The following is a 25,366-nucleotide window of genomic DNA, read 5'->3' on the forward strand; positions in this document are numbered from 1 at the left end:
TCTTCAACTTAGGTACATGTCTAACATCATTCGATGTTTTTATCGTACCATCATGCATTTTCATTCCAACATTTCCTACCCCAATTGTCTGACAAGATACATTATTACCCATAAACAGAGAACTACCATTCACAACTTGATATCAAGTGAACCAATTTTTGTGTAGACTCGTGTGATGAGAAGCATCAAAATCTAATAACCAATCTTCAAATCGCTAGGAGACATTGCAAATAGATCAATTTCATCTATCATACCTGATTCAACAAACAAAACCTCATCTATCATACCTGACTCGACTTGATTTGCTTCCTTCTTTGGGTTTTCAATGGCTCTTGTCTTTTCCAACAATCCTTGAGATGCCTTGTTTTGTTGCAGAACTAGCATTTGGCTTTACATTTCTTGCCTCTTGATTTCTCCCCTTTCTCCCTAAACCAAGGTCTAGCTACCATAACTTCTAGTGTGGAAATTTCAATGCTAGACTTCCTTCGCACTTCTTCACATCACAGAGCTCCCACAACATAATCAAATTCTAGATATTCAGTTGTGCTCAAACTGATAGAATTCACAAAATGGTCCCAAGACTAGGACAAGGAGCATAGCGACATAATGGCTTTATCTTCTTCAAATTTAACCTCCATATCGGTCAACTAGCCAATAAGGGTGTTAAATACATTTAGGTGATCTACAATCTTAGTGCCTTCCTTCATTCAAAGGCTATATAACTACCTCTTCAAGTAAATCATGTTGACTAGAGAATTGGTCATGTATAAAGTTTCCAATTTATTCCACAAACCTACAGTTGAAGTTTCTTCAACAATGTTGAAAAAAACATCGCTAGGCACAACCTAATGGTACTGAGAGCTCAAGCGTCCAATTCCTCTCATTCCAAATCTATTATGCCAATAGGTCTCTTTCTAACCCCATCTAACGCTTTGTACAACCCCTGTTGCACCAGCGAATCCTGTGCCTTCCACTTACATAATGAAAAAAATTATTTTGTCAGTGAATTTCTCGACCTCAAACTTAGCATTAGTCATTTTTGCCATTTTTCTCCTACATAGGCTCCTTTAAAAATTTCAAATTTTATGGATTCTATCAAAGTTCTGAGATAAATCCTCCTTCAACTAGGGTTTTTTTAAAAATGATTTACTTTGGAATCTTACAATTGCAAATTTTTTATGTTCTTTAAATAAACAAAACCCTATTTCATTCTTAAAGAAACCCAACAAAAAATTCTTCAAAACAATTTTTTCTTCCACGCATTTTAAACGAGTTTTCTGTTCTTCAAAAATTTTGTTGCTAGGATTTAAAAAAGATATTGATTCCTTGTGAAATCTACAGCGAGGGTTTCAAACTTTGTGGGATCGCTACTTTGCTTCTTCGGCCCTCCTCCATCATCAACAGGCGGCTAGGGTTTCTTCAAAAAAATTCTGCGTGCAAACTTCCTTACACATGGGCTACCCACAGTCCGTGACCGACAGCTACTACACTCCCTTGGCGGCTTTTCTTTTGCAAGCGTGACTTCTAAGTAAGCTCTGAGTCTAAGACTTCTCAACACAACCAGCATCTTTTAATTGAAAAACAACCCTCAACTCTTCACACCAGGGAAAATGGTGGCTCGACCAATAGAAAAATGGCAGCATTCACTTGACTTTACAGTTATTTCTCATTGCCATCTCTGCACATGGATCTTTGTACAACATTCTCCTCTGAGTTAGCGAGCTCCTCCACAAGTCTATGGGCTCTACATGACTACAAGCATTCGAATTCTTCTACTCAAAGCTCGACCAATAGAAAAATGGCAGCGTTCACTTGACTTTACAGTTATTTCTCGTTGGCAATCTCTGCACATGGATCTTTGTACAACATTCTCCTCTGAGTTAGCGAGCTCCTCCACAAGTCTATGGGCTCTACATGACTACAAGCATTCGAATTCTTCTACTCAAAATCGACCTTTTAATCTAGCTCAACAAACCCTTGTGACAACAAGCCCTCGTGACTTTGATACCACTTGTTGGTCTTTTTGAGCCCGTAATTTTAATTAACAAGAAAGAAAATTGCACACAAGAAACAAGAAACTAAATTCACACAAAAAGACAGGATTTACATGGTAAAAGTTGCGAAATCATGTCTTTATATCGATGGATTGGTATTAAATTACAGATGCAGGTAAAAAGAAAGCTTGAGAAGTTGGATTGAGGACATGGAAGTTTTTTTCAGCTAGGTTCTATGAAAGAGGGTGTCTATGCAAGCCAGCGTCGAATACAGGGAAAAACCTCACTTGCCACAAGGCAAATCTAGGTATCATGCTCTACTCTAATATGTATGTGGACCTGAAATTTAAAGCTTGAAATTGAAATTATTTCTTTCATAATGCCTGGGTCGAATACAGGGAAAAACCTCACTTGCAACAAGGCCAATCTAGGTATCAGGATCTACTCTAATATGTATGTGGACCTGAAATTTAAAGCTTGAAATTGAAATCATTTCTTTCATAATGCCTTTCCAACATCACTTGATCGAATCCCAACCTGCAATGACATAAAACGAAGATTTCTTCTTTCAATTTATTTACTTCGGTGCAAGGGCAAATTACGCTATAAATGCCTAACGCTAAATAAAGGATGAAAAATAAGGAACTTTCAGTTGTTTAAACCGGGGATGTGAATGAATATCATCCACACTTGTAGTGAGTGGTTTTGTGACAGGCTTTCACAAAGCCTTTAAGAAATTGACTCCCTTCAATCCTGAGTCTCGCTGGGTTTTTGCGAGCAACATCCTGAGGTCCCGGACTCAAACTAGGTCACGAGTTTGAAGCTCGTGGATGTCATTTTATATGAGATGAATCCCAAAATTGTTGCAGCATGAGACGAGGACATAATGCAGCTTGCGAATTGCTGCAAAAATAATGTTTCAAATTCGCATTGTAAGCATGAATCATTTTGGTGCCAATGCTCGCTTCTCCCTGTTTTAAAAGTAGATGGCTACTGACTGCAGTCATTGGAATGAAACCAAAGCTTTTCCCACTAAAATGTATTTGCAATTCAGGCACCGAAGCAGACAAATCATGGCAGCACGCACTCTTTTAAGAGTAAATTCGAGGGATTGAACTTGAAATGCAATCGTTCTTGTGATGAGAATCTGTTTTCTGCACACGAGGGCAGGATCAACTAAACTATCAGAGGGCATGGAGAAAAGCAAAATGGACATAAAAAATAGAGAAAAACTTGAAAAAATAAGATGCAGAAGAATTATCCAGAACTGGTGAGACATAATTTGTTCATGAAAAGAAAGGAGAGTTTAAACAGAAGCGAAAAAAATATAAAATATACTGCATAAAAAAATATGGATGAATAATTGCAAACAACAAGATCGCAAAGACAACCAGCTGTACAAATCCGTGATGCAAAACTTGGCATTGGAAAATACCGTCGGACATTCTCTCTCAACTCGGAAAAACAGAAAAAGGAAACAGGAAAAAATTGGTGGATCTCGGCAAGCATATAAACTCGGACCTAAAAAAAACTCAGAAAACTTGGAAAAGACAGATCCGAACAAATCAGATATTTTGGGACATTGGTACAAATTGTAGTTTGTTTGGATAATTAACAGCCAGTTTGGTGGTTTTCCAACTACACTGAAATCTCTCAGTGTCTTTGTAGTTTCGATTGAGTTCTAGTCCAAAGTGCCTATGACTTCTGGTGATTTGAAACTTTCCATATTTTGAAAGAAAAAAAAAGACATCTCTATCATAGAAATTCTAACTGAATATCAATCAGCACTTTCGAGAACATGATTTTTTTCTCCTCATTATTTTTGGTGATTTGAAACTTTCGATATTTTGAAAAGCAATAAGATGTGCATCGAGAACATTCTGGTTTTCTCCATATTATTTTTGGTGATTTGAAACTTTCCATATTTTGAAAGAAAAGAGAAAAAAAAACAACACTTTAACATGCAATAGATGTGCATTGAGGAAATTCTTTGTTTTCTCCATATTATTTTTTTTCAGAAGGAAAAAAACAACAATTTTGATTAAAATGAAAATTGTTTACATAAACTGTGAATGAAACATGATAGCAAGACACACCAAAATACTCTGCAGGGAGCATCGGATAAGCCCAACAATGCAGGTCAGCATACCCAGCATAAATATGAAAGAAAAAAGGGCACAAGGCCTGCAAACAAAAAAACAGCCAAAAGATGCTCGGGCAGGCTGGGATGCGCCTGGAGATGCTTCAACAGGCCTCATGCGCCAAATAGTCAAGATGCTCCAACAGGCCTCATGTGCGAAATAGTAGAGGGAAACAGCCGGAAGATGCTCTGACTGGCTTGGATACGCCGGGAGATGAAAAAGGATACCCTGGCCACGCCGGAAGATACTCTCACTGGCTAGAAAAAACGTGGATGAAAGATACTCTGACCCAAAAAAAAATAACTTACAGTTGCTCCCACAGACTGCTTCATCGCTTGCAGCGGCAGCATGAAGCAATTTCATAAGAAAACAGGGATTCAAGGCATAGAACCCCCAACGTTGGGCCCCAAAGACAGCAAACCACGCAGGCCCCACTCTTCTTCATTGTTGCAGTTGTTGCTGAATTCTCACATTCTCTCCGGCCGACTTTGACTCCTCCGATTGGCTGCACCCACAGCAACCCCCCTCTTCCTCCATGGGCATCGGAACTGACAAACTGGACACGAACAATGCATCTTCAGCCACGGCATTATGTAGCCATGGAGGTAAAGATGTTTACATGGGAGTTGTCGTGACTCCTCTCCCATCTCAAATTCCTACATGCAGACCGTGCATTCGCCCTCTGCATCTCTACATAACTCGAGCCCCGCAATCGCAGACCCTAGAGCTGGCACAAGCACTATAAACAGCTGCCGCTCACCACCAAAACCTCAGCCAGTCGACCCCGCTTTCTTGATCCTCCTGTCTTCCCCTCCACCCAGAGATGACGGAGCTGCTGAACAGCGCCACCAATCGAAGCAGTTCTGCAAAACACTAATCGAACCACACCGATAACCAACAAGATAACACCCCCAAAACGAGCACCCATGGAACAGCAGCTGCCAAGGGAAAGAAAGGCACAATACCAGGGGCCGAGGTGGGGCTAGGGTTCATCAGCTGCACCCCCACTCAGATTCAAATTTTTCGCTTCCCAATTGGGGCACTTCCAAAAGTAATGCTAGACTTCTCAAATTAATGTCGCAGGTTACGATTCTTACCAGTACAGGTTTTACCAGGGTCTCTCTATTTTAGGACGCTTGTCGAAGAACCTAAACTTTCTATTGGGCCTTCTGTAGCTTCAAGGGTGCTTTAGTGTATTGACCATAATTTTGTACTGAGATATGACATAAATTGCTAATTACAGTTACTGGATTTTAATTAGAGAAGGGAGTTTGCACAATTGATTATAAATTATGATGTAGAAGTAGAAAGAAGCATGCAGTTAGAAGAAATACCACAAACAAAAAGCAAAAAGACTTCTACAATGAATTTCTAAGTCAGTGGCTCTGAGTTTAAGGACTTTGTGAATGTATTGGTTTCTGTCAGAAGATGCAACAATGGAGATGAAAATTACACCAAACAGCATCAAGGAATCCACTTTATGTTTTCCACTCATGTTTCCTCTTTCTGACAGCTGGAAATCTGCTTTGACAATTACGTTTTCAGTGGCGTCGAGATCGCTCACAAGATCATTTATACAATCGGCTGCTGATAACATTGAAATTTCTAAAAGATGTTCTGGATGGGTATTAACCATAAGAGCAACTCTGTCGGCCACTTCCAAGATCATTTATATAATCGGCTGCTGATAACACTGAAATTTCTAAAAGCAGTTCTGGATAGGTATTAACAACAAGAGCAACTCTGTCAGCCACTTCAGGGATCATTTATGCAATCAGCTGCCTATAACATCGACATTTCTAAAAGATGTTGTGGATGGGTATTAACAACAGGAGCAACTCTGTCAATTGCATTTTGATAGGTGAGAATTATAAGAGGTGATATGTACTTGCCGCCTCCTTCCTGATTTTCTTCAATGAGATAGCCAGCAGAACCATCACCAATACGAGGTGCATATGCCACAAAAACAAAGATGTTCTCAATGTCATCAAAATTGAGTGCGACATTCACAGTCATTTCTCATTTCTTACTCCTACAAAGTTCAAACTCAGACTTCTGTTCAAGTCTTGTTTCACTTATAGCATATAGGGCTTATACTTTCAGGAAGACCAGAAGCACAGTTGTCAATATCTATAGTTCTATTGTACTCATCATGCAGTTGTACTTCATCACCGTGAATGTTACACTCAACACGGTCATCAAAATTTGCTTCTCCTGCTTCAGGAAACAATGCAAGTTTCATGCCAGAATGGTGACTACATGTGCATTGAGAGTGTTGAGAAAACTTGTCGAGATCTTTTAGAACCTGGGAAAGTGAACTGAATATGGTCATCTCCTCACATGTTCAAGAAAATATCCAAGACTAAAGTTATCAACACAGATAACGAGAGGTCATGACAAGCTAAGCAATATATCTTGAATTGAAGAAAATGGTTGTTAATGACACTTGCAGTAGTACATATTGGATTTTGTTTCTTTGCATTCTGTCCAACTTCTTGCAAAGCAATTGGGTATTGTTAAGGTGCATTTCTTCATCTGTAAACCTTGTGGTCTAGTTCCGATACCACCACTGGAGAATAGAATGCAGATCTGACAGCAGCAATATCTCCTATTCGGATGCCCTCTGTTGCAAGGCATTGGCATCCCATGTGTTTCCTTTGTGAGACTTGTGTCGATATGTTATCTGCTGCCTGAAATAATGGAACATCTATTTAGCTCTCGTGATGAGTTTCACTCTCTTGCAATGCCCAAGTTACCGTGTGAGCTTAGAAGATAGTGGATTATTCCCCATAACGGTAATTTTCTCAGTCAATCAATCCATCAATCCTCTCTGCTACAAAAAGTTAGCCGAAGAACAAAAATTTTCTCAGCAGCTCCGCAATCATCAAACGTGGGAGTAATAACTTACAATTGTGGTACTCTAGTATATGTTATAAGCTTTGACTGGAATTCTTCAAATCCTAATATCTCCATCCCAAACAGACTAGTGTGTACAGAGGTTGGCTGAGAGTGCAGAGACACTACACAAGGTGACAGTGGCCATTCTCTAGATATATTTTGACTCTTACAGTTTCAAGCATTATCTCTTCCAGAGTTTATATTTGATGCTGGAATGTTTTGAGTACCAGCAGGCCACTGTAGAAGTAAAAATCAAGGCTAGTTGCAAAGGGATTTGCACGAGTGGATTATCAACATTTACCCCAACAGTTGAAATGATGACTATCAGATTGGTTCCAGCCATTGGGGGCACATTTTTTTCCCTTGGGAAAAAACCCTAATTTCATTTCAACTTTTGAAAAAATGAACAAAATTACATGCATTCAATATGTGTAGCCTTACGGCTCACTTAGCAGGAAAAAAACTAAAATAAAAAATACAAAGGAGAAGATTAAGTTATATAAAAATCATTTATCTTCTCTTCTTCCATTTATTTCTATGAACTTTATGCCATCCCCAGTACGATGGTCAACAGAGGCCATTGCAAACCATTTTCAATTACCTCTGGTGGATGTTTTTTGTTAGAATCTGAGCTTTCTGAAACATGAACTCTCTTTGTGCCCACCATCACACATCTTTTCCAAGCACCACTTCATGATGTTTCTGTGCATGGATCGGTTCTATTTGTGAGTTGTTCCACATATGAGGTGCATGTGAGTTGTTCTAAAGTAAATATTGAAGTAAATACAACTGCAACATTCACTATTTAAAATAATATGCTGAAACAAGAAACTGAACGGGAAACAGATACAACACATCTACATTATTTTTGGACAAATGTCCCCAGAAAAACCCAATGCAGAAAAACTGGGTATTTTTATCTTCATGTTGAAACATCCTCCTTGATTTCCCCTTCTTCCTCCAGAAAAATAAGATTAAAAGGTTGCCAACCTTTTTTGCCCCTTTCTTTTTCGGTGGCCTTTTCGCCGAAGGGCACAAGTCTTCAAGATGTCTTGTTTAAAAACATGTGACATATGAATATCATGTTCTTCTATACGGGCAAAGGTGAATAAAACTTTCTATGTTCATTCAGTGTTCATCTTTTTTAAGGAAACCAAAGTGTTCCCAACACCCTCCAGAACCTTATGATGCCAAAAGGGAAGAGGGACACTTGGCAACCTTATCCAAATTGGCATCTTTGTTACCACCATTGTAGAAAAATCAAAGTCTGGAAACCAAAGAGTGATGAAAGGCCTGCTCTTCCCCGGAATCAAGGCCCTGAGTTCAAAACTTTCTCTGGATCTTCTTGGGAATCCTATTTAAACAATGACAAAAAAACTATTGAACAAAGGTGATATTTTTGAACCATGTAAGAACCCATTGATGTAAAGCTTTAGACCTTGGCCATCATCCATTAAATTTTCAAATCACAACCTTTGATTGGAGAACCAAAAAGAGTTGATTTACCTATTTTAGATTTATTCCCAAAGCTAACACTTGTTGTGATTGTTCAACAATATGAAGACTCAACTGTAATGCGACCTGTCCCCTGATATGCATCATTGTAAGAAACTAAAACAGGTGGGTTCTTAGAGCCCGCAGCACCTCCATGCAACCTCAAAAGCAATAAAGTAACGGTGTTCCTAGTTATGCAAAAAACCTACAGTTGCTTCCCTTCACATAGAAGTAGTTGCATGGCTATTGGGATCCCCAACTATTTCTCTCAGATCTGAATTAGATCTGCCACATACTCCTCTTCCGAGACCCAAAACAGGGTCAGGGTCCCCATTTAAAGAGTTCAAAAAAATCTGGAAAACTCACCTTGTTTTGATCAAGGTCGACCAGATCCAGTTCTTTTGTCTTCCCCACCAACCCCAACGAAGAAGAACAAGAGGTTTTTTCAATTAGATCTGCTTCCAAACAAGGGTAACGGAGGGAGAAAGCATGAAGATCTTAACATGCAAGCCTTGAGAGCCTAAGGTAGCTAAAACAACGAACGCTACCCCATAAGCTCACCTGAGAACGAAAATAAATAAGAAACCAATTAAAAAAGCTTCTTACTAGCCATAAACAACATAAGTCTGCTCCCATATATGTGATCAACCCCTCTCCGCCGCAACCAGATGAGAGAATCAAAAGAGAGTGGGAGAAAGGATGCAACAAAACCTAGACTGTTGTATGAATCCCCCAAGTTACCACCGTCGAACAAGGAGAGTGCTTGTGAAACATCCACACCTCTGAACATATCTGAGAGGAACCCAAACCCAAACCACCCCCACTAGAGGGATGAGATCAAAATGGAGACAGAAGCCAAGCCCTCACAAGAAAACCCCCAAGCCACCATCGATCATCTTAAACAAAAACTAAAGAAAACTCTGCATCCATTCCAGCCTAAAAGGGACGGTGAAGTGCTCCTGCTAAACAAAACAAATCCAAAGCTTCAAACAACACAAACAAAAACCCTGCAAAGCAATCGCCTCGCTAAAAACCCTAATTGCCATCAATGAAACCACCTCAACAATATAAAATAACTAGAAACATGGGATCACATTTTGAAAGAAATCATTTTATTAGTTTTTCCAATGCATATTTTAATAATATAATTTATATATTTTTAACCCAATTTTAAACTCACAATCTTCATACTATGTTGAAAATTTGTATCATTTTATTATTTTTTACAATAACTACAAATAACTTAAATACATATTTTAATTAACATAATTCATACAAAAATTGTAGGTTGAAAAGTTAGGTTAGCGGCATATTTTTTTCAAACCACATTTTGAACTTGCTTTCCTTAACATATATTCAATAAATATTAAATATTTTAATCATTTTATTTTTATAATTATCAATATTTTTTCTGTCAATCAGCAAAATTTCATTAATTTCTCGAAAAAGTATCACATTCAGCGTGTAGATTCATCTTCACTCCCCAAGATCACTCCAACAGGATTTGTTACTTGGGAAAGCGATGTGGAAACTTAAAATGTATTGCTAATAGCTACAACGCTTACATAATATAAAAAGAAATTACTACTCAAAACACCAGCAAAACCAGAAAACAACATGCAGAGAGCATTTACAAAGGAGAATGTGGTGCCAAACCACACCTTGGCCCACAAGGTGGCCCAGGCCTTGATGAACATGGAAATCAATGTGAGTCAGACGCAATTCAATTTCATCCAGCCTTTCACTAGTTCTACACTGACTTTGATGCACAGAGTTAAGACGGTCAAAGATTTCTCCTTCGATGAACTGAATATCATTGATGTGTGCAACAATCTAGTTGTGGTCTGCGTATCCCTGCGCCCACAGGACATCCAGTCTACGAAGGCAGTGACAAACCCTCCCAGGAGACTGCAGGAATGCAACCTCTTCCTCCTCTTCGGCGCTGCTCCCTGACTCGTCCAGACGCACCCCTAGATTGGCTCGCTCGCCCTATATGCCTCTCGGGCTAACTCATCGCCAAGCACGAACCTGTTGTCGATTGATTCATTTTCAACACAACAGCACAACAATGAGGGGTAAGACACCCTAGATCATCCATAGAGGTGGATGACCAACCACCTACTTTCCGACTTTTGAACAGAGGCATAGTCACCCACTCTTTCAGTAGCTACCCCAACCCCATCACTCAAAAGGGCCACAGCATAACCCTACAGTGGCACTCTTTCACAAAGAGAGCTCGCCGCGAAGAACTACGCCACCAAGCTCCCTACCAAAGCAGCAAGCAGCGCCCCCTACGCCCACAAGACCTTAACTAGGCCCACCAAATGACCACACTTAGCCCACCTGGACAAACAACACGTAGCCCACCGAAGCAAACCACAAAAAGACACTCCACCCAATAAGAAAACCAGTACCAAACTTCCAATTAGCACTCAAAAACAAAACCATGAGGAAATAAGAAAAACAACTACTTACCCAAATTCAACCCCTTGTCGAACAAATGCGACGAAGACTAGAAGAGGATTCCAAATTCTTCGAGATAGAGTCAACCCTCTACACTGCTTCCCTGGGCCGCAAGTAGCCCCCGCACTAAGCGCCTAGATCCCACACTGCCCAACTCTTCACGGCAACCACCGGCTCCTTGAACTCGTACTCCCTTTCGTCAAACTAGAGGGCATTTCACACCACCAAGACCAAAGGAGATGCACAAGGATGGACTTTATGCACACTCAGTGGAGATAACCTTGTTTACCTTCCCTCCCATACCAAAATGTCGAATGACGAGGTTAACACCAGCATTCCCAATTTTTTCCTTCTAACATTCAGTACTGCAAGAGTTGTCAAATCAATTGCCTTAACCTTCTCGATCGTTCGGTCTCGCTTCCTCCACTTGGCTCAGCCGTTGCCCAAGCTCTTACCATGTTCCATATTATCCGTAAACTTCATTCCTTCTGACATCTAGTAGTACTGCAAGAGTTGTCGAATCAGTCACCCCATATGGGTGATTTTATACAATAATTTAATCAATATGATTATATATTTTTAAATCCTATTTTGAAATTGCATTCCTTATGCTATGTTACAAAATTAGCGCAGCAGCCTACTTAGCCATATTTTTTAAAACCTTAAGCCCTACATATAAGAATTCCAACTCTCTATCTCTATTCTATCTCTTCTTTTAGTTCTCTTCTAAGAAATGAGAAAAAATATTTTTTTTAAATCTTAAGCCCTAAATATATGAATGGAGTAGTCTAAGATGGCAGAGGAATTGTCCGGTTTCCGTCGCCGCCCGTAAAAATGTCCGGCTTCGGCCGTCGGCGATTCATCCGCCCTCCGCCACGGCAAGGGCTAACCAGCCATATATAGAGTATTAAATGCTGGCCCATCTATGTATGTGGTGCACGTCAGTGGGATGGCATACATAACCATGATCCGGGACTCCGGCGGCCAGCATGTATTTCCGGTGGAGTATGTGGGACCCACCAACTGACAACACCATGGCTCCATGGGTATGTATGTGCATATATAACCCATCATTTTCCGGCCGGCGCTCTCTCGAAAGCCTACACCATTCCGACTTACGCCTGTCATGAAGTTAATGCAGACTATCCACCTATATCCATTCAATGCCAAAGGATTTCAAACTCAAGAAGTTGAGCGGTAAATTTTCAAAATTGAAATGAAATGGTGGGTGGGTTCCTATTGATGGTGGTGGTAGAAGAGGGAAAATAATGGAAGGGCTTATGGAATTTTCTGCCCCCAATTTATTCAGCTCTGCTCCCGCTTGCACCTCGCAGAAGGAAACCAGGGAAACAATCAGCCTGCAATGTCCGTCTATGGACGAGAAAAGTCTCACTTACGAACCCTGCCCACCGCTGATAAGGACGCTGGAGAGCCCAAAGCGCAGGGACTGCAGTGAAATAATGTCGTTGAATCAGGCTACAATGAAGGGTATCCAGACGCAGTGTTTTTGATTCGCATCCCATGGTGGCTGATGCCTGGGAAAATATCCGGAGGTCGCTATTGTATTTCGCAGCGAGCCTGTGGGCACCATTTCTGCATTGGATTACAACGAGAGGCGCTGAATTATAATCAGGTGGGTCTTCTAAATTTCTTCATATTATTGTGTTCTTTAATGGGATTCCAACCCAGGCAAAACTCACTGGACGATTTGCCTGGACGATGGTGCTTTCAGGTATATAGCTGATTGATCTTGCCTTAGAGCTAGCTTTGGTGATGGATCGAGATTGTTTCAATCTCTGGAACTCTAGCTGCGCGGCAATTCCATAGTCAAGTCAAACAGGAAGACAGGAATAACGAGAATGAGTTTCCCCCGTTGGATTGAGCAAAGGAGGGTCACGATTTACCGTGGAAAACACGAAGGGAACTGTTGCAAAGTCAAAGTTATCCTATCTACGAATATCATTAGCATTGCTAAGTCATGTTGAAGTGTAGCTAAACTCGTTTACAAAATGCTGTGGATTTTTGTTATAAATATTAGAGAAAAAATATATATTAGACTAATGCTGTGGATTTTTGTTATAAATATTAGAGAAAAAATATATATTAAGTCTACATATGTGTATGTTTTCGCAGCAATTAAAACGATGGAATGGGAATGGTAAACAACAGGAACCGTGAGCTTGTATTAATTAATTAATTAATCGATCTTGGACTATGTTTGCTGGATCTTATGTTTGAAATAAATTTTGGAGATCTGCTCTGGTTGAAAAACCAGTTTTAAAGCATATGGATAGACTGTCAAGGTGAGAGTTTTTTTAAACAAAGATGATAAACCGAATTTTCTCAAGTGCCATCATACTTCCATTTGGTAATCAGTGTTTTAAGATGTAATAGTTTTGGGGTTTGTTGACTGAGAACAATCTTTGATCAAACTATGAAAATTAGTAATATATGAATATTTTCTATTTGGGGTTTTATGTTTAGATTAGGAATATTTGCCATTTGGGGTTTTACGTTTAGATTATTACTATAATTTTTATTTTTATTGTTTTATTTTATTTAAGTCCTGTAAGAATTTGGTGAATGTAAAATTGTTCAAAAATACAAAGTTAATTTATAACTTATTTTAAAATGAAAATCTGAATTTTTTTTCCATGTTTATTCAAATGAGCTCGTTTATAATTTATTTAAAAAAAAAAATCCTCAAATTTAATAAAATATTTTATTATTATAATTTAATTTGTTTAAAATAAACTAGGCTTTTATTATTTAATTTGTTTAAAGTAAGCTCGACCTCCTTATTATTTCTTTCAACTTATGGTTTGCTGACTCACACCTAGTACTAATCAAATTATTAATGTTAAGTGTTGATCTATTTCTTTTGAAAGAGTTCCCAATATCAAAGTAGTTATATTTTTCATTTTTTTTACAATATTTGTTACAAAAGGTTTTGGAAAAATAAAGCATTGCCATGTAGCTATTAATATTGTTTAATACCTCTTATTAAAAAATAAATATTTAAATTAATTTAATTAGGGAAAAAATAAAACATTGCTATGTAGCTATTAATATTATTTAAAACTTTTTATTAAAATAAAAATATTTAAATTAATTTAATTAAGATGCAAGGGTTACACTTTCTTTAACTTCTTTTGAGGTTAGTATCTTTTTAGCCCTGGGAGTTGGTCTTCATCCTCAAGGATGGTCGGCCTCATCTTGCACTGTCAGTTTTTCCATGACCCTAGACACTGTTTTTCTTTTAATAATAGGTTTCAACAATATTAAAGTTTTTTTTCCTACATGTATCATCAAATTGGGTGCACTTCACCTCCTCCAAAATATGGTCCTCTTGATTTTTTTCTCTTTTCCTCTACTTGTTACTCAGTTTTTCCATTTTCCCAATTTTGTTCTCTTTCCCTCTACCAACTATCTAATTCTTCCATTTTTCCTTATGTTTCCATAGAGCACTAGCTATGCTAGTGTTTCTCTTCCTATGAAGAATGATGAGAGGGATGAGTAAAGGAGGAAGGTCATTCTTAGGAAACTCGTTTTCTTCTTCCTCTCTCCTCTCTGTTATAGGGAATATCTTTTCTTGTAAGCTAAAACTCTGTATAACACCTAATGATAACAACCCAAAATTTCTCTATCTTTGTCACCAAAGGGGTTACACTAAGCATAACTAAAACTTTATCTAAAATGTCAAAAGATCATGTATCTTGGCACATCCAATAACCAAACTATGATAATTGAAGATATGAATAAAAATATCGAAAGATAGAAGGGAGGCTATTGTAACCATAGGCCTCACACACAATGTAACTGTTGAATTCTACATATAGTAACCATATACCTCTTTTCTACATATTTTTAATCAATTAATATATAGTATTATTAACATTTAACATAATATCAAACATTTAATTAATGTATATAAAACATAGTAATATGCATATATCTTAATTAAAAATATTATATATATCTAAACATTTATATTTTAATTATCTAAAATCTTCTCAATAATTAAATGTAATAAATATAAATAAATTTATTACTATATAGTTCACTGGGTTTTGGATACATGGTGACATAGTAATATGCATATATCTTAGTTAAAAATACTTTATATATCTAAACATTTATATTTTAATTATCTAAAATCTTTTCAATAATTAAATGTAATAAATACAAATAATTTGTTTTTTTTTTTTTTTTTTTCTTTTTTTCTGAAGCAAGAGTCGAGCCTTCGATATCATTAAAAAGGAAAATAAATTACCTAAAGTATAAAGCCCACGAGGGTCTATGGGCCACGAGCAGCACCCTGTACGCTGAAATTCCAAACCCTAACAACAAAACCTCACACCATTCAAAAGACTAAAAAAATTAAGACATTACAAGCCTACCATCAAAGATCAATGGAAGACAATCAAAATGAGGAGGCTCTAAGCGCCCACCTAACCTTTTACAAATGGGTCCTAATAGAAAATGAAATAGATTCTGAAAGGATATCGGGTTCATCTATTAGCCGTACTTAAGACAATGACTCCCGCCATGGGACTATTACTCATCCCAACTTTCCTCTTTAATCTCAACCATTCAATCCTCTCACTAGATCTGACGGCCACGGAGGAAATCACGAAACCAAGTAGCCCGTCGCTTAACCCCTGGACCCACATACATGCACGCTCATTCCTAACCATCAATCCACCATGAAAAATCCAACAGTTAAGAATCATATCGCATCGGTCAAGTGGACCGAACAATAGTGCGCGATGACGGCGATATTCGGTCCCCCTCCTTGGCCACGTGTCAATATATGTATGGAATCGCTCCCAAAACTCTAAAACTTCTTCCCACCCAGAATGCTTGTGATACACCATAGACCACTTCAAGGGAGGTATGTTATCCATTGAAAGAGAACCCGAGTTATTATGCCTGCTGATAAAACCTGGATTCTGCCGCTTCGCCCTAATCTAGCCATGTCGATCCTCCTACCAACATTTCGCAAAACCAAGTAGGCCGGTGCTTATCCCACAGACCCACCGATAAGCACGCTCATTCCTGACCGTCAATCCACCATGAAAATTCCAACGGTTAAGAATCATATCGTATGACTCAAGTGCACCGAACAATAGTGCACGATGAGGGCGGTATTCGGTCCCTCTCCTTGGCCATGTATCAATATATGTATGGAGTCGCACCCAAAACTCTAAAACCACTTCCCACCCAGGACACTTGTGATATACCGTAAATCGCTTCAAGGGCAGTATGTTATCCATTGATAGAGAACTCGGGTTATTCCGCCCGTCGATAAAACCCGGATTCCGCCGATTTGCCCTAATCCAACCATGTCAATCCTCCCACCAACATTTCCCACACATTTTTCCTCTGGAGCATCTATATCCGAAATTATCTAGGATGCGGAGATCGATAGTGAGTTGTCATATGCAAGGGCCAGACTGAGAGATAGGCCTAAAAAGAAAATGAAGCCTGATCATCTGGAACTAGCCTCCATGGCTCTGAGTTGATCCATCCTCCAATCTTCCTCAGCTTGATCATGACAAAACGCCTTTAATCTGTTGTGAGGCATATCTTGCCACTCCATTTTAACCTCATCCTCTGAACAAATCACTCCTTGGTTGGCCAGAATATCCGCCAATTTATTGGCCGATCTTTGCACATGATTAAACCTAACTATGCGGAGGCTCTGGAGGTGTTGTTGAATCCTTTTAAAGACCTGTATCAGCCTCTAGTGTTTGGAGACTTTTTAAGGTGCTGAGCCATGGCTGATTCTCCTGACTGAGTTAATAATTAGCTCAGAATCCACTTCAACAATCACATTTTAGCGGTTATCCTATTTTAGAAAATCAGGACACTGTTCCATAGCCATGAGTTTCGCCATATTGTTAGTGCCTCTTCCTAAATGGCAGTGAAAGATGACAATAATGTCGCCATTTTTGTCCCTCAACACCCCTCTAAAGCTGGCAGTTCCCGCGTTGCCTTTTGAAGCTCTGTCAATATTGAATTTTAAAAAACCCTGTGGGGGAGGGTGCCAGATTTCCTTGTCAATGACCATCTGAACAACCTTCCTATCACTGTCCTAAGGGATGATCCCCTGCAATCCTAGCTGACTAAGAATTCTCAAATCAACAACTGAAGGAGGGTTCTTAGGGGGGTGCCGAATAGTAGTACCAACCGTTTCCTTAATCTGTTTTAAGATCTGCTCAAAACGTCAATGGGGAGGGTCTTTTTTCATTCTTGAAGATTCTTTTATTCCTTTCATTCCAAACATTCCATATTATAAAGCCTGGTAAAAGAGCCCAAGCCATATCTAGAAATTCATACTCTGAGAGGTTACGTCTCGACTTGGTAAGTGTGTTGATAATACACCCTTCATCTCTGTCTATCTGCTGGAATATGGCAGCAAACAAATCCCACAACCAGGAGGTAAAACTACAATTATTAAGAAGATTCTCCATAGTTTCCTCTTGTACACTGTTACACAGCAATTTGTCACTGTCATCCTGTCAGTATCCCTACTGTGTCATGAAATCAAATTTATCATGCTCATGCTCTCTAAACTGGCCAAATAACCCACTTTGCCAAAGTTTTTGCTATCAGCGCGACTTTTGTCCAAATAACCGCGCTGATGGGTGCTCCATAACAGACCAAATGCGCTGCCAGCGCGGAAGTACACCTGTTTTCCGCGCTGATCGAATTTCATGAGCCAGCGCGTCTTGCCTTTGTATTGGGTCGCGCTGACATGACTTTCCTAGTCATGGAGGCGCGACGTCAGCGCGCCAGTTGCCTTATAATCCGCGCTGATCCAGTTTGGGCGAATTTGTTCCAACAGCCAACCTTCCAGATGCCTCCAGGCTTGGTTGTTAGCTTTGTGAGTGTCGCCCTCCCTTCTATGGCATGTCTGTTCGTCTTATGGGCCACCTTTCTTGGAGATGAGCTTATCCTTCCACCCTCCATGGAGACTCCTTCTCCTATATATTCTTCCACCATTACTATCAGCAGCTAGTTCTCACTTTGGGGGAATAGACTTTGACACTAAGGGATTCATAGTTTTGTGTGCTGCTAGTAGATAGTATGGTGTGCTAGAGTGTGGATTGCTAGAGAGCTAGAGAAAGGTTATGAAGTCTTAGAGCTTTGTGTGAGAGAGAGTTACTTGATTTGGGAGATCCACTTCTTGGGTGAATGCTTATGAGACTTGCTGGCTGGACCCTCTCGAGAAGGACTCAGCGTCAGAACAATGGTTGTATCTTTCTCTGATTATTGATTAATAATAGATGACTACTGTTATAGTTCCATTCTCATTTGTCTATGCAATGGTTAAATGTGAATTACATCCTTTCTGACTGATGTATGGTTGCTTTTATTAGATTTCACGCTTGTGTTTGTCTTCTCTTTGTATGTGCAGGTGTCCAACCACGAGGATAGTGGAGGATCGTGACCGGCCAAGGCAAAGGAGCGAGTGTGGCATCTCTTCGTCGAACAAGAGCGTTGGAATCCAAGTAGGTGTCTTTTACCTACTTTGTGTAATTGCAATTAGGAGCTTGCAGAGTAGCATTGATTGATTGTTGCTAGACCCCTGCTGGGCTAGTAGGGATCGCCTCTATCCGTAGAGGGGATTTACCTCTCCAACAATTTGGCGACTCCGCTGGGGAGCTGGCCTTTGTCCTTTTTCATTCATCCTTGTTTTGAGTTTGTTTGATTGCTCTCTTTTTGAAATTTTGGGGATTAATTATCAGTCTTTTGCGTTTCCTGGGTTGATCTGGGAAATGCCCCTGTTTGATTGAAAGATTGGCTATTTTGATTTGGGAGTTTTGATTTGCCTGTCACTATTTTTGAGCTCCATCGCGGATTTAATTTTAACAGTCGCGCTGAAAATCGGATCAGCGCGGAAAAGACGTGTATATCCGCGATGTCAGCGCCACTTTATAGCTTAATTCCGCGATGACTGTGTTTTTCTGAGATCAGCTCGGTTTTTTGGGCAAAAGTCGCGCTGACAGCTCGGGTGGCCTGTGTAAAAGTTGCGCTGACCCTTGATCATCTCGGGTGCTCAGTGTAAAATTTGCGCTGATTCCTAAAAAGTTGTTTTTATAACTTTATCTCCTGAATTCATCAATCTTTCTTATCCCCTGTTGTTTCTTGTCCCTCATTAGCTTGTTTTGATTGCTTTTGGTTAAGGGACGCTCTCTCTTTGATTTCATTCGACTGAGTCTTGTGTTTTTAGACCATGTGACCTAGCCCTTTAGAAGTTTCATCGAGAAACCATTTGCTTGGGTTACTTGTCTATTCAAGGTTCATCCACAACCCTCTTATTGATTTGCTTGAGGCTTTTCCACTGCTTGTTGCTGGTTGATTTTTAGTGTCGATTATTGAACCACTTTTTATGTTGATTCGATTTCTTCACTACCAAGCATAGATTACGATTGTTTGGATCGATCAGTTCACTCTCGCTTCCCCCTTGTTTGAATCCTTGCTTGTCTTGCCGAGCTTAGATCACATAGCTCGTGCAGAGCTTGATTTTCTTGTTGATTTGAAAATCTTTGTTTGGTGTCTTGGGAACTTTGTGTGTTTTCATTAAGTGATTTTATCCATTTTTGCTTGGTGTTCCTGTTCCTCAAAATTCATTTTAGGTGCTTTGTGCCGTTAAAAAAAAAAATCAAACTAGTATCTTTGTATTCAATAATTGAAAAGGAAAAGAACATTTCGTTGATTTGCATTCTCAAAAGAAAAGTTTTGTTTCCTTGCCTTTAGCTGCATTAGATTGTTTGATTGCTTGCGTTCATTTTGTTTGATCAAAAATTCTTTACCTTCTCATAGCTAGAATTCATCGAACAAAATGGTATTCTTTGGCATGTAGTTTGCATCTAGGTAATTGTGAGAGAACATACGATAGGACCTGAAATCGAAACTTAATCTCAAGATCAACTATAAAATGAACCGAATGAATCTAAAAACGCATTGGAACTAAACGCAAATATCTAGAGGTCTAGGTTAGAGACGTGTTCCGGCGTCTTTAAACATAGTCACTGTTGTTTCACATTACGGTTGGGTGATTCCTCCTTCTGTGACTCGATAGTGGTCTAACACGGATTGCGCTCCCACGTACCGTCGCGTATATAGGGAGACCCCACTAGGCTTTTATCCTTGATCCATAGGAAGCCGAGTCTGCCGCCTTACGATTCGCAATGCAGTGAACACAGCATTCACGAAGATTGACCACCCGTACCCTAAAAAGTATTCTGTGGTTTTGCGAAAAGTCTGGCACACCTTTTACCTAGAGTCTCCAGAGCAGTCACTTTTGATCCTTTTCGGACTCCCTAAACGAAAAGGTGCCTGTGAGCGTCTTGTCACTTCGTGCTCATTAAACATTCGAAGGAGACTGGAGTCATCTTTTCGTCCTTTTCTCGACTCCTGAAACATGAAAAGGTCAAGTTTAATTCCAGTGTCTTAACAATTTATTCGGCCTCGATAACATTTCCTGGTTAGATCTTGTGTGCGCTAGCTTGAGTAGGTTTCGCTTTCTTTCTCAATGGCAACTTTTCCGGGATTCACTAACCCAGGTTCCCCCTCTGATGGGAATCCAGGACAATTCCCTCCTCTTGGGAATGTTGGTGCTCCGTATATGGCGACGTTATCCCTACCAGGGTTAACTGTTGGGTTGCCTGTTTGGTTGTTTTCAACCTCTTTGGTCCCTACCGTATCGGCTGTTGGTCCATCAGTCCCTCCACCTGAACAACATCATGTTGATCCTAAGGTGGATCTCTCCCCTTCGACGCCTACCTCTACGTCGTCCTCTTGTACTTCGCCTAGTGAAATTTTCAATGAGAGTAACCAGGTGGCTAAGAAGAAGAAGAGGAAGACCAAGAAGAAGAAGTCCCCTCAGGGAGAGCCTACACACACAGTCCCCCTCTTAAGTCCAACTATCCACTCCAGTATACCTGAAGTCGGGTCACCTTCTGCTCCTCCGCGGAAGGTCAAGTTTCCTTGTCGATTATGCAAGGAGGACCATCTGCTTCGTGATTGCCTTGGCATTCCCAGGGTATTAGAAGTTTGGTCTCACGATCCGGCCCGCCCTTCATCGTCCACTGATGATCATGGAGATGCTACCTCATCAGTTGGGAATGGTAAGGAGAAAAGGAAGTTTCGAATCCCCTGTCGACTTTGTGAAGGCAAACATCCCCTTCACCTTTGTCCCCTCATGGATAAAGCCTCTGCTGTGTTGGAAAGTCTTGCTGCTCCTCCGAATCCATTTCCCGCCGGTTATCAACGTCTTTCTACAACTGTAGATCGCGCCCCTGTTGACAAAGAGATCGCTTCAGATTCCCCTTTTGTCCAGGCCCCTCTTCCCGAACCTGGCTGTTCCCAGTCTGTTCCAGACCCGCCGTTGGTCGGAAAGGGTGTTGATTCGAGTTCACCTCCTCTCAAACACTCTGTTTCGGAAGAGAAAAATTCTCATGTTCTTCTCGTCTCCTCAGATTCTCCTGAGCTTGATAAAGGTTCTCCTGAAACCTCTCCGGAGAATTTAGATTCGGTTCTTTCCGAGCAGGGGGGCAACCATATGGTTCCCCCACCAAGTAGTTCGGTCATTTCCTTTGATTGGAGTCGTTTGACTACCCCTCCCCTTCCATCCCACGTGCCTTTCTGGGTCACCGCCTATGCTTGCAATAAGGCGCTGCCTAGCACTGTGTTAGATGAAGGAGCATCAGTTAGTCTTATGCCCGTTACTACTTGGCGAGCTTTGGGTTCCCCATCGCTTGTACCTGTCGCACCGCATCTCACCGCATTTGACGGAGGAACGAGTCAGCCATTAGGGATCCTTCCACAGTTTCCTATCACTTTGGGAGGCAAGACTGTCTATATCGACGTCTCAGTTACCCAAGGTTCTTTAGACTTCAGTCTTCTCCTTGGTCGTGACTTTGTGTATGCCATGGGAGCCCTTGTTTCTTCACTTTTCCGTGTGGTTTGTTTTCCACACGATGGAAGAATCGTGACGTTCGATCAATTATCGTTCGTTCGTCCACAAGCCCCTCCGGCGCACTCGTCCTTCCCTCCTGGCTTTCATCCACAAGTTGCATCTGCCTCGCCGCAAATCAACTACGTGGCCACCTACCCCGTGCCCGTACCCCGTGATGACACCATCGTGCATAGTGTCCTGGGGGCATTAGGTCCTGATTTCCAAGATGTCGGCCTTCCCTCCGGAGCCACTTTCTTGGGGGCCTCCACTTCCCGTTCATTATGATGAAGTCTGGTTGGAGCATAGTTCTTTTCCTATGTCAAGCTCCTTAAAAAATGAAACTGGGTTTGGATGGAGCATAGTTCCTTTCCGGTGTCAAGCTCCTTAAAAAATGAAACCAGGTCTGGTGGAGCATAGTTCACTTTCCTATGTCAAGCTCCTTAAAAAATGAAACTAGGTTGGTCGGAGCACGGTTCTTTGTCTTGTGTCAAGCTCCCTAAAAAATGAAACAAGACGTTCCGAGGATAGTTTTGATCTGGTGGCGACCTCGTTAAAAAACGAAACAAGGTGGTCGAGCATAGTTCCTGATCTTGTGTCAAGCTTGTTAAAAAATGAAACAAGGGTTATGAGGATAGTTCTTTTATTGTGTCAACCTCATTAAAAAATGAAACACCTCCCTTTCCAAATCGAGTCTTTTGATTAGGATCTCGTAAAATAAAAGTCGAGTCTTTCATAGATCTCGAGAGTGAACCTTCATTCCACCCACTTTGTTGAATGCAATGAAGCTTGGGGGGCATGTACCTCGATTTGCATTATTATGCTGGGGGCATGCGAACTCATAACAAGCATAGTTTTTCGTTTCAAGCTTGTGTAAACATGAAACCGAATCCAAGCAAAGTTCTCCATGGTTCAAGCTTGTGTAAAAATGAACCCATACCTGATTTACATCTCGTGATTGTCATTTTTATCCGTTGAATTTTGCTAGATGAGCCTTGGTTGTTTTCATTCCATCGCCACCATCTCTTTGGCCGATCATATGCTTTCACTTGGTTGTTTTACCTTTCCTGAGGGACCGCAGTTATGAGTGGTTTTGTTAGCCAGCCTCTTGACCATTACATGTTTTGAGCAGTTCCACCTTTGCCGGAACCAGTTGCTACCCTTTGATACCACTCGTTCCTCTAGGACGAGTCTCCTTTAAGCTCTTTTCTGACTCGTAAAATATGAAAAGATTGCCGAGTATTTTTCCCTTTTTGACTCGTTAAAGAAAATAAAAATGGAGGTCTGCTTTCAGCTCTTTTCTGACCGTTTAAAGATGGAAAGATTGCCGAGTTATCCCTCTTGACTCGTTAAAAGTAAAAAAGAGGCGGTCGTCTTTAAACCCTTTTCCGACCGTGTAAAAACGAAAAGATTGTCGGACCCTTGTCGTTTCCGGTTCGTTAATTGTTACGAAACGACGTGATACCGATTACTTTTTTACTCTTTCAGATCGATATCACTACTCATGAAAAGTACTCCTCGATCGTAATGATCGGGCGGTTCTTTCGGGCATTGTTTTATACTTTTTCGGGCTCGAGAGACACAACTGTACGAAAAAGGACCCCCCTGGAGTTTTCTTTTCTGCTGTCTTTTCAGACTCTATAAACAGGAAAAGACGCCGAGTTCTTCCTTTGTCAAACTTGTTAAAACTTAAATGACATCGGGTATTGTCGAAATGACACTTTTTCAAGCATATGCTACCCCCGTCAAGCTTGTCATCCAAAAATAATCGGGGTACCTGCCAGAAATGGTGGGGAAAATGGAACTGTAATCATAGTCGTGTCGGCAGTATGTCGCTCTTGAACATGGCACTCCTCTGCTTCGTGTCTGGGTGGGACCATCTCATCTTGTTTTTCACTGGCCTCCGTGGGTTTGGGTTATCCTATTTGACCTCTCATCTGCTCATTGCCTTGTCACCATGACCCCTGCTCATTTGATGTCAAATACTGCCAAGTCCGCTATCGTGCCGCCGATATGTTCAAGAGAAGTTGACCTCTGCAGAGTTACAACCTACCCTTGACGCCTCACATACTTCTGATTCGTCACACTAATCTTCCTTTGTCTCGCGTCGATCATGTGGGAAACATTATGGCCCACCTTCGATCAAGGTTGCCTCCTGTCGACTTCAGCTCATTGTCCAGGACGGTGACTTAGAGACCCCTTCCAGGTGCCTTAGAGCCTGCATGCCTCAATGGCAGGTTCTTCGTGTTCGACGTGAGGTTTTCATCATTGGCCTCCGATCGGATGATTCCGCGGGTGTTCGACGCCAACTCATTGATTCGCATGCCGTGGATTGTACCTATAGTACCTTGAGGACCATTGTCATTATTGGTGGCCCCTCTCGCGTCTGTTAACAGTTTTCATCATTGACTGGTAATCAGACGATGTTCATGCATGTTCGACTTCAACTCATGTATTCACGTGCTTGAACTTGTACTTTGTTCGGATTGGGATGGAGCGCAAGACCCTGGTTCTAGTCTGTTGTGGGCTAGGCTGCGATTTTTGTGGATCGATGTTACATGGCTCGTTGATGGATGGCTGCGACCATACCTGAGTCTTTTAGGATGGCTGCGACCATACCTTATTATCATCATGGTCTCTTCAGCTGGGTGGTTGCGTCCATACCGCAGACCTTTCTTTATATGTCTTTTGGATGGCTGTGCCCATGCCTAGACTACATGTAATCAAGCTATCAGTTGTGCATACGTGCAGGTCCTTCCTGGTGGTGTTCCAGTTCGGCAGTTTTGTAAAGCATTTCACCCCTCCCACTCTCTCGGGCTTCATGCTTTAGGGGGCATCTGTTACACAGCAATTTGTCACTGTCATCCTGTCAGTATCCCTACTGTGTCATGAAATCAAATTTATCATGCTCATGCTCTCTAAACTGGCCAAATAACCCACTTTGCCAAAGTTTTTGCTATCAGCGCGACTTTTGTCCAAATAACCGCGCTGATGGGTGCTCCATAACAGACCAAATGCGCTGCCAGCGCGGAAGTACACCTGTTTTCCGCGCTGATCGAATTTCATGAGCCAGCGCGTCTTGCCTTTGTATTGGGTCGCGCTGACATGACTTTCCTAGTCATTGAGGCGCGACGTCAGCGCGCCAGTTGCCTTATAATCCGCGCTGATCCAGTTTGGGCGAATTTGTTCCAACAGCCAACCTTCCAGATGCCTCCAGGCTTGGTTGTTAGCTTTGTGAGTGTCGCCCTCCCTTCTATGGCATGTCTGTTCGTCTTATGGGCCACCTTTCTTGGAGATGAGCTTATCCTTCCACCCTCCATGGAGACTCCTTCTCCTATATATTCTTCCACCATTACTATCAGCAGCTAGTTCTCACTTTGGGGGAATAGACTTTGACACTAAGGGATTCA

At 40.9% G+C, this 25,366-nt stretch overlaps 1 long non-coding RNA gene across 1 annotated transcript in view; it reads right to left on the reverse strand.

The window, feature by feature from the left end:
• Nucleotides 1-2,981: 2,981 nt before the first annotated feature.
• LOC149207635 (uncharacterized) overlaps nucleotides 2,982-25,366 on the reverse strand; it is a 55,147-nt gene continuing 32,762 nt past the window's right edge. The window contains exon 2 of the long non-coding RNA XR_016252696.1: nucleotides 2,982-3,148. This is a non-coding gene — a long non-coding RNA (uncharacterized LOC149207635). The remainder of the gene's footprint in view (nucleotides 3,149-25,366) is intronic.

The sequence above is a fragment of the Pinus tabuliformis genome, chromosome 1_2, assembly GCF_031772625.1.
Source record: "Pinus tabuliformis cultivar Carrire ecotype Pingquan chromosome 1_2, CPIR1, whole genome shotgun sequence".
In the NCBI taxonomy this organism is placed as follows: Eukaryota; Viridiplantae; Streptophyta; class Pinopsida; order Pinales; family Pinaceae; genus Pinus; species Pinus tabuliformis.